Here is an 8,234-nt window from a genome sequence, read left to right on the forward strand (position 1 = left end):
GGAAAAAGCCCTTTCCCATGAGGAGGGGTTAGAGAAGAGTACAAATTCTTTGACTGTTGGCAAGTGAGGTCTGTGACCCTTCCCCTCAAACGTGGACAGGCTCTGTGACCGCTCTGACCACTAAAATGTGATAAAGCTGATGTTTTGCCAGTTTCTAGCTCCAGGCCTTAGGGATTATTAAGGACTGAATGTTTGTGTCTCTCCCACAGTCGTATGTTGATCCCTTACCTGCCCCCCACTATGTGATGATATTGGGAGGCAGGACCTCTGGGAAGTGATTAGGCTTAGATGGGATTAGTGCCCTTATAAGAGTTATTTAGAGAGCTTGCTTTTTCTTTCTGCTCTCTACCATGTTTGTGGTATTCTGTTACAGCAGCCCAAACCGATCGAGGCAGGGACTAGCAGCTTCTATTTCCTATCTCTTAGATCCCTGAGCCACCATGTGAGGACACTGACTACCTACTGGAGGGGCCACACTGAGAAGCCCCTGGACTACATGGAAAAGAGGGGTCTAGGAAGGATGGCCTTCCAGGAACCCCTGCCCAAGGGCCAAGCACATGAGTAAAACCATCTTGGATGTTCAAGACCAGCTCAGACATAAGCTGAACACTACCAAGTGACCCTAGCCACTGCCACGTGGAGCAGAAGGGTTATCCATCTGAGTCTTGCCCAAATTCCTGACTCATAAAAATCATGAAATTTAATAAGATAGCTATTAAGTCACTACATCCATTTGATTTTTTAACTTCGCATTTTGGAATGATCTTTGACTTACAAAAAAATTGCAAAAGTAGTAAAGAGAGTTCCCATATACTTTTCATCCATGTTCCCTGAATGTTGGCCTCTTACATAACCAAACACATTTTGGCCAGAAAATCAGAGGAGCATTGGCCCTTTCTGAGTGTATCATATCCAGGGGTATGTGATGTGCAATATGTCCTATTGCTAGCAATAGTTTGGTTAAGGTGGTTTCTCTCCATATAGTTCTTAGTTTTCCCTTTGTGAGTAATCAGTATTTTGTGGGAAAATACTTTGACACTATGCTTATATCCTCATCTCACTGTCCTCCCATCCCATCTTGCCTGCAACAATAAACCACAAAGCTAGGAGATGGGTGCAGCAATAGAAAACTGATAATACTGTGACAGTTAGTGTTGCCTTTTCCAGGCTCTGAGAAATAATTTGGGTTATCATCTTTTTTTCTATGTTTATTTATTTTTGAGAGAGAGAGACAGACAGAGCATGAGTGGGGGAGGGGCAGAGAGACACAGAATCTGAAACAGACTCCAGGCTCTGAGCTGTCAGCACAGAGCCTGACATGGGGCTCGAACTCTGGAATGGTGAGATCATGATCTAGGCCACGGTCGGATGCTTAACCGACTGAGCCACCCAGGCGCCCCTGGTTTATCATCTTAATACAGCCAAATAACAGTTAATTCTACAGAATTAGCAAACTATTTCCACAGACTTCCTCATCACTGCAAGGGATGATCAGATTATTTAATTATTGAAGAGTTTTAATCTGAGGAGTGACATGATTCAATCGGCAGTTTTGAAAGATCTTCTGGCTGAGGTGGGCAGAAGGGATAGGGTGTGGGCAGGTGGGTGGATCAGATAGACCTCAGGAGTCCAGGCCTGGGATGATGGTGCCTTGGACCAGCAAGGTGGCAGTAGGGCACCTGGGTGGCTCAGTTGGCTAAGTGTCCGGCTCTTGATTTTGGCTCAGGTCATGATCTCACAGGTCGTGAGTTCAAGCCCTGCATTGGGCTGTATGCTGACAGTACAGAGCCTGCTTGGGATTCTCTCTCTCCCTCTCTCTGCCCCTCCCCTGCTCTCTCTCTCTCTCTTTCTCTCAAAATAAATAAACATTAAAAAAGTTAATCAGTTCAAGATTCACTGAGTGTCTACTATGTGCTAGGGCTACAACAGTGAACAAGACAAAGTCCTTGCTGTCATGGAGCTAACATTCCAGTGAGGGAGGGGAGATGAGAGAAAACAAATGAAGAGATACATGGTGATGGTGCTCTGGAGAAATAAAGCAGGGTAAGGGAATAGAGAATGATAGAGGGGGCTGTTTTATTTTATTAAAGTTTATTTATTTTGAACCGTTAGATCATGACCTGAGCTGAAGTCAAAATTCGGCTGCTTAACTGACTGAGCCACCCAGGTGCCCAGCAGGGGTTATTTTATATAGGAAAGATCTACAAGGTGATATCTGGGCAGAGGCCATAGTGAAGTAAGGAAAGTTTCTGTATGGATATGGAGGAGTATCTTGTACCAGTCCCAGCTTATCAAGAAGCAATGTTGTGGTTGGACTGGCCTTGACCCTTGTGCTTCCTGTTATGAATGTAAGATGCCTTTCAGCAATAACCATCAGGAAACTTTGAAAAAAATGAAGATTTATTACTCACAGAACCTGGAAATTACACAGCATACCTGGGGCCACACAACGAGGTCGTGGGTAGAGACAGCACACGGGCCTGGGGTTCCACTTTTATTGGAGTCATGGGTGGGGGCCTAGGGTTTCACGGTTTCACTCTTTATTGGTGAACTTAAAACATGAAAGCAGGGGCCACCTGCTGGCTCGGTCAGTAGAGCATATGACTCTTAATCTCAGGCTTGTGGGTTCAAGCCCCATGTTGGGCATGGAGCCTACTTGAAATAAATAAATTAAATAAATAAGAGTGAGAATTTAAAGTGTGAGAAGAGAAAAAACAAGATCTCCAAAACAAAAGAGCATCCGTTGGCGGGGAGGTGACCTGGCTCTTTAGCCCATGTGGCTGGCAATATGTTTATTGAAGAAGACTGTCCTTGATATGGATGTCTCAGTAGTCAAAGCTTAAGTCAGGCATTTGGGCTGCAAAAAAGAACAACCCACTGTCAAGGTTTACATTATAATCTTCCCTGTGATGCTGAGGTATCAGAGGCAATGGTGAGGAGATTAATGGTGGCGGGGTAGCCCACATGCTAAAAGTCGGGGGTAGGGCACCTTGTTGCCCAGAAATTGCACATAAATAGGATTATAATAGTAAATGCTATAATAATTATACAGACAATATTCTGAAATCCAGTCCACAGCCGTCGTCTCAAACTTGAAAGGTCCAGCCATGAAAACAGGTTAGTGATTGCAAGAGTTTAGCCATCTGTTCAAAGATTTGGGTGATGTTGTAGAATATTTTTTTTATTAATATTTATTTTGAGAGAGAGAGAGAGCACAAGCAGGGGAGGGACAGAGAGAGAGAGAGGGAGAGAGAGATCCCAAGCAGGCTCCATGCTGTAGGCACAGAGCCCAACTCAGGACTCCATCTTATGACTGTGAGATCATGACCTGAGCCAAAATCGAGTTGGATGCTTAACCAACTGAGCCACCCAGGAGCGCCCATATGTAATTAATTCTTGATCTTGATGTTTCGTTACAGTCTTGTGAATCCAGCTTTTCGTAAGAGTTCTGTAAATTCTTACTGAGTTCAATGGTATGATCTGAAAGTTATCAGAAAGCTGTACTTGTCAGAGTCCTTTCCATGAATCTCCTTGAAGATGAAGCACTTTTGCAAGAGACTCAGAGTAAAACAATAACTGCCTGTAAATGAAAAAAGACTTAAAATGCCCATAGTTAAGGGGTGTCTGGGTGGCTCAGTAGGTTATGTGTTCAACTTCAGCTCAGGTCATGATCTCTTAGTTTGTGAGTTTGAGCCCCGCATCAGGCTCTGCTGTCAGCTCAGAGACCACTTCAGATCCTCTGCCCCCTCTCTCTCTGCCCCTTTCCCACTCACACTCTTTCTCTCCCTCTCTCTCTCTTCTAAAAATAAACATTAAAAATGCCCATAGTTAAATGTCTGATGAGAGTTCTGTTTAGTGAAATTGATGAGGAATTTTGGTTATTTCTGTGATATGCAAACATGTTAAGATGGTAACTGGAATTATGGCTGATAATGTTACATATTGGACTTCTGGGAACTTCATATAATTTCTGGAACACTTGTATTAGTAACATATATCCATACAAGGATATCCATGAAGAAAGTTTAGCATTATTTCTTACTTGGCATGTTTCCATGTAATTTAACACATCAAATAAGTCCAATTCGTTTAATGTCTTTTTCTATTTTTTTTAAAGTTTATTTATTTATTTTGAGACAGAGAGAGAGAGAGAGAAAACAAACATAAGTGGGGGAGGGGCAGGGAGAGGGAGAGACAGAATCCCAAGCAGACTCCTCACCATCAGTGCAGAGCCTGAGATGGGGCTCGAACTCATGAACCATGAGATCATGACCTGAGCTGAGATCAAGAGTCAGACGCTTAACCAACTGAGCTACCCAGACTCCCCTATTTTTTTATTTGTTTGTTTTTTTATTTTTTATTTACTTATTTTTTTTTTTTTTTTTTTGAGAGAGAGAGCACAAGCAGAGGAAAGGGACAGAGGGAGAGAGAGAATCTTAAGCAGACTCTACGCTCGGCACAGAGCCCAAAGCAGGGCTTGGCTCTACCTCACGACCCTGAGATAATGACCTGAGCCAAAATCAAGAGTGAGACAATCTACTGAGCCATCCAGGCACCCCTCTTTTTTTTATGTTTGTTTTTTTTAATGTTTATTTATTTATTTTGAGAGAGAGAACACACACACGTGCACATGCACACTCACATGAGTGGGGAAAAGGGTAGAGAATCTCAAGCAGCCTTCACACTGTAGGGCAGAGCCCAATGCAGGGCTCAAACCCATGAACCATGACACTATGATCTGAGCCAAGATCAAGAGTCAGGCGCTTAAACAACTGAGCTACCCTGGTGTCCCTTAATGTCTTTTTTTATACAGAGAGAGAACAAATCTTTTGAGATGTTCCAGGTGCCCTTTAGAAAATCCCAAATGTATTTCCAAATTAAAAAACAAAACAAAACAGAACTTCATTTAGAATTTGATTTGGGAGGCACCTGGGTGGCTCAGTTGGTTAAGTGTCCAACTCTTGATCTTGGCTTAGGTCATGATCTCACAGATCGTGAGACTGAGCCCTGTATACAGCTCTGCGCTGACAATGTGGAGTCTGCTTGAGATTCTCTCTCTCCCCCCCCCTTTCTCTGCCCCTCCCCTGCTTATGCTCTCTCTCTCTGAAAATAAATAAATAAAACTTAAAAAAAATGATTTGGGAAAGTTTGATTTTTGTCATTTATTTTCCTCTTTCCCATTATGAAATAACCAGTTTTTTTTTTTTTTTTAGGGCAAATTTTTCTTTTTCCTTAACAAAAATGCATCTTAATACTTCATACCTTCTCTTAGCCAAAACCATATCCTACTTTCCTTGCATACCGAGTTGTTTCCTTTATTAGTTCTAGTAGCTTTAATTACATATATTAATTAGAATTCTTAACCCTTAGAAACCTTAATTTCTAGTAACAACTAAAAGGCAACGAGTTGTGAACTTTTACATCAGCATTCATTAGATTGGCAAATTTATGAATATATTTAACAATTTCTAGTAACACACATTTCCCCATAACACAATTTTTCCATGTGACCCAAGACATGTTTACTAACAGACCCAGATGTCTTTAAGTTCTTCTATGATGAGAGGTCAAAAGCAGGTAAATTTAGACTTGTTTAACAATTAATGTTTCTGGGTGGCTCAGTTGGTTAAGCGCTGGACTCTTGATTTCAGTTCAGGTCATGATCTCATGGTTCATGAGTTCAAGCCCCATATCATGTTCTGTGCTGACAGTGCAGAGCCTGCTTGGGATTCTGTCTCTCCCTTTCTCTGCCCCTCCCCTGCTTATGCTCTCTAAATAAATAAATAAATAATAAACAAACAAACAAACAAGTAAAACTTAAAAAAATAATTAATGTTTCAGTATTTCATCTTGTTTAGAAATAATATAGACATTCAATGAATTCCCATCATTTAATTTAACTTAGCAAAATTCTTTTTTTTTTTAGTTTATTTACTTATTTTGAGAGAGAAAGAGCGAAAGCACACATGCACACGAGCTGGGGAGGGGCAGAGAGAGAGAATCCCAAGCAGGCTCCTAGCTGTCTGTGCAGGGCCCAATGTGGGACTTGAACTCACAAACCTTGAGATCATGACCTGAACCGAAATCAAGAGTTGGATACTTAACCAACTGAGCCAGTCAGGCACCCCTCTTTTTTTTTTTTTTTTTTTTTTTAAACTTAGCAAAATTATAACAATGAAAGTTACCAAAGATTTGGGAAACTGTTTTTTTTTTTTTAAGATTTTATTTTTTTAAAGTAATCTCCACACCCAACATGGGGCTCAAACCCACAACCCTGAGATCAAGAGTTGCATGCTTGGGGCGCCTGGGTGGCTCAGTCAGTTAAGCATCTGACTTCAGTTCAGGTCATGATCTCGCGGTTCGAGTTGGAGCCCCATGTCAGGCTCTGTGCTGACAGCTCAGAGCCTGGAGCCTGCTTTGGATTCTGTGTCTCCCTCTCTCTGTGCCCCTCCCCAGCTTATTCTCTCTCTCTCTCTCTCTCTCTCTCTCTCTCTCTCTCTCTCTCTCTCAAAAATAAAACATTAAAAAAAAATGAAGAGTTGCATGCTCCATTGACTGAACCAGCCAGGTGCCCCATGAAACTGGACATGCTATAAGATATAATTACTGATGAAAGTTTCACCTAAAAACTCTTGTCCCACTTACATCTATCTAAATCACTGCTCCTAACAATTATGTTTAGGATACCCGAAAACACTTCATTAGACACTAGACAAAGTCAGCCATCATCCCAAGCTACTGTTCTTCCTGACAAAATTTATATTAGAGATAACATGAATTTGACTAATAAACCAGGTAGAATAAAAGTTGTATGTCTGCATTATAGTTAATGTTGATAACTCTGAAGACATACCGATTTTAATTAAATCAAATTTAAACTAGATTTATTTACCAAAGATTATCCCAGATCATGTGAACTTAAAAAACATTTGGGTTAGTTTCTGTATTTCTGAGTTTTAGGAATATTTAATTCATAAGTGCTCATTTAAAAAAAAAAATTTAACATTTACTCATTTTTGAGAGACAGAAAGCATGAGTGGAGAAGGGGCAGAGGGAGGAAGACACAGAATCCAAAGCAAGCCTCTGGCTCTGAGCTGTCAGCACAAAGCCTGATGTGGGGTTCGAATTCACCAACTGCGAGATCATGACCTGAGCCGAAGTTGGACGCTCAACCCACTGAGCCACCCAGGCGCCCCTTTAAGTGCTCATTTTTAAGCCAATTAAATGGAACTCTTATCAATTAATTTTGGCAATACCATCTGGAGGTAGAGAGAGAGAAAAAAAAAACCCACATGTACAGAACATATATCCACAGACATACGTAAACATACAGAGATACACAGAGACACTATTGCAAAATTTTAGCCATGAATCAAGTACATAACATAAAAGTCACTAGTTTATAAAAAAGTTGAATCCCAGTTGGCAGATGGAACAAGTTAAGGTGTCTTGCTCCAATGGCTAAAGCTTTTTACTAATAGTTGTGAAGGCTTTTAAGATTTGTACTTGTCCTTGACAAGTAGACTTAAGTTACATCCTGGGGTGTTTACACTTCAAAGACACGGTGAGATTTACATTTTCAAGGGACCAAGAAAGAATGTAAGTTTTCTCCTTGGGGTTTTAGTGCCTTTTTGATGGTTTTGCTGGTACCTGGAAAATATAGTGGCACTGACCTTTAATTAGAGGAGCACCCCATAAAAATAATTCTGTGGACTCGAGGTCAAATCGGGCCTATTCAGAAATGGAAATGAAGAGGGAGTCATTTGGGTCATTGTAGTCATGAAAAGGATAAACCCATGGGACCATGCTCATTTTGTGCAGCAGGAGATGGGCTTCACCTTAGTCTTTCCATTCACTGTGAGCCTTAGCAGTGATCACTGTGATGGAAAGATGGCATGGAGCTAGGCAGTAAATATCCAAGGGAGGAGAGAAGTATGAGTATGAGGGGACTCTAGGGGCCTTTGCCCCATTTCCCTCTTCCTCTTCCTTGGAGGCCTTGATAACCATATCAGCTTTCCCTTTGGTGGCAGGGATGCCTCCAGAAGTGTGCTTCTAGTTCTGCCCCATTCAGGGGAAAGCTGAGGGGTTCAGGATCTGTGATATCTTAGAGGAAACAAGCACATAACCTGGATGGATCTTTTAAAAAGTTATGGATTTTACGGTCTTCAGAGATACTGGCCAGTTGGTGCATTTTGGCAGCCATGAGTAACAATTCAGAGCCCATTCCAAACCAA

At 41.4% G+C, this 8,234-nt stretch overlaps 1 long non-coding RNA gene across 1 annotated transcript in view; it reads left to right on the forward strand.

Moving 5' to 3' along the window:
• The window catches only part of LOC122199721, a 49,082-nt gene extending 48,467 nt beyond the window's left edge, over window positions 1–615 (forward strand). Inside the window, exon 5 of the long non-coding RNA XR_006193603.1 lies at window positions 427–615. This is a non-coding gene — a long non-coding RNA (uncharacterized LOC122199721). The remainder of the gene's footprint in view (window positions 1–426) is intronic.
• The last annotated feature ends 7,619 nt before the right edge of the window (window positions 616–8,234 follow it).

Source organism: Panthera leo, chromosome D1 (assembly GCF_018350215.1).
Source record: "Panthera leo isolate Ple1 chromosome D1, P.leo_Ple1_pat1.1, whole genome shotgun sequence".
In the NCBI taxonomy this organism is placed as follows: domain Eukaryota; kingdom Metazoa; phylum Chordata; class Mammalia; order Carnivora; family Felidae; genus Panthera; species Panthera leo.